Here is a 1,944-nt window from a genome sequence, read left to right on the forward strand (position 1 = left end):
GGAGGAGGAGGAGGAGGAGGAGGAGGAGGAGGAGGAGGAGGAGGATGGCCACGCCTGGGACACTGGGGACGTGCAGAAGCTGCTTTCCAGAGAAGAAAGACTCAAGAAGCCCGACCTGATCCAAGCAGGACACTTCTTAATCGGCTTCACCAACGAGAAGAGAGCCAAGGAGTTGGAGACCACTTTGGGCTGCCTGATGTCACCGGAGATCAAACAGGAATTACTGTGATGAGACATAAATTGTGAAAAAGTTGGACACTCAACAATGACGAACCCAAAGGAGCTCTTGTGCTGTCTGTACGAGTCTCAGGAGGAGGATCTGGTGAAGGGAGTGATGGCTCCTTTCAAAGAAATATCCCTGCACTTAAATGCAGTAGACATTATGCTGTTTTCATTCTGCCTCAAGCATTGTTGAAACTTGCAGAAAATGCCACTGCAGGTAGTAAAGGCAAAGCTCCCGGAGAATGTCACTGTGTCTGAGTCAGATGCTGAAGTTGAGAGATCCCAGGATGATCAACATACGCTTCCTTTCTGGACTGACCTCTGTTCCATATTTGGCTCAAATAAGGATCTGATCATTCTAGAAATCAATAATAGCTTTCTTAGTGCCACATTAGTAAGGATCCTGTGTGAACAAACAGCTTCTGACACCTGTCGTCTCCAGAGAGTGATGTTCAAAAACATTTCCCCAGCTGATGCTTATCGGAACCTCTGCCTAGCTCTTTGAGGTCACAAGACTGTAACATATCTGACCCTTCAAGGCAATGACCAGAATGATATGCTTCCTGCATTGTGTGAGGTCTTGAGACACTCAAAATGTAACCTGCAATATCTCAGGTTGGTGTCTTTTTCCTCCACCACTTAGCAATGGGCTGATCTCTCCTTGGCCCTTGAAGTCAACCAGTCCCTGACATGTGTAAACCTCTCCCACAATGAGCTCTTGGATGAGAGTGCCAAGTTGCTGTACACAACTTTGAGACACCCAAAATGCTTCCTGCAGAGGTTGTTGTTGGAAAACTGTCACTTTACAGAAGCCAGTTGCAAGAACTTTGCTGCTGTTTTGGTTGTCAGCCAGGAGCTAACACACCTGTGCTTGGCCAAAAACCCCCTCGGGGTTACAGGGGTGACGTTTCTGTGTAAGGGTTTGAGTTACCCGGAGTGTAAACTACAGACCCTGGTGCTGTGGGACTGCGACATGACTAGCAGTGGCTGCTGTTATCTCGCAGAGCTTCTCCAAGAAAAATCAAGCCTAACGTGCTTGGATCTGGGACTGAATCACATAGGAGTTACTGGAGTGAAGCTCCTATGTGAGGCTTTGAAGAAACCACTGTGTAACTTGAGATGTCTGTGGTTGTGGGGGTGTCCCATCCCTCCGTTCAGTTGTGAGGACCTCTGCTCTGTGCTCAGTTGCAACCACAGCCTCGTATCCCTTGGGGTCTAGTGGAGTAAAGATGCTGTGTGAAACCTTGACACATCCAAATTGCACCCTCCAGACACTCAGGCTGAAAATAGATGACTTTAATGATGAACTCGATAAGCTGCTGGAAGAAATAGAAGAAAACAACCCACAACTGCCTGTTGATAACTGAGAAACATGATCCCTGGGTGTGGGGGGGGAGGCTTTCTTCTCATTACTTCATTATCTGAATCCCCCCAGAGTCATTCATTCTCAATAAAGTCATGGATTTTCCAGGTGTTGGTGAACCGCCTGTGACTCCTCCCCTCCCCACCCCCACTTCTCAGGGATAATGAGTTGATTGCCAGGCTAGATGTTTTAGCCATGGTTCTGCCTCTGTTTTACATAGAATGTGCTCATGTCCTTAACCTTGTTATGTATGAAATATACTTATCACGGGTATATTGAGAGAAATAAAGGTGAGAGCATTCACAAAAAAAAAAAAAAAAAAAAAAAAATGCAACTCCATCTTTTGGCTAGAATTCCAT

At 46.4% G+C, this 1,944-nt stretch overlaps 1 pseudogene; it reads left to right on the forward strand.

The window, feature by feature from the left end:
- The window catches only part of LOC116811312 (NACHT, LRR and PYD domains-containing protein 2-like), a 3,142-nt pseudogene extending 1,495 nt beyond the window's left edge, over positions 1-1,647 (forward strand).
- The last annotated feature ends 297 nt before the right edge of the window (positions 1,648-1,944 follow it).

The sequence above is a fragment of the Hylobates moloch genome, unplaced genomic scaffold (assembly GCF_009828535.3).
Source record: "Hylobates moloch isolate HMO894 unplaced genomic scaffold, HMol_V3 SCAFFOLD_7, whole genome shotgun sequence".
NCBI classification, from domain to species: Eukaryota; Metazoa; Chordata; class Mammalia; order Primates; family Hylobatidae; genus Hylobates; species Hylobates moloch.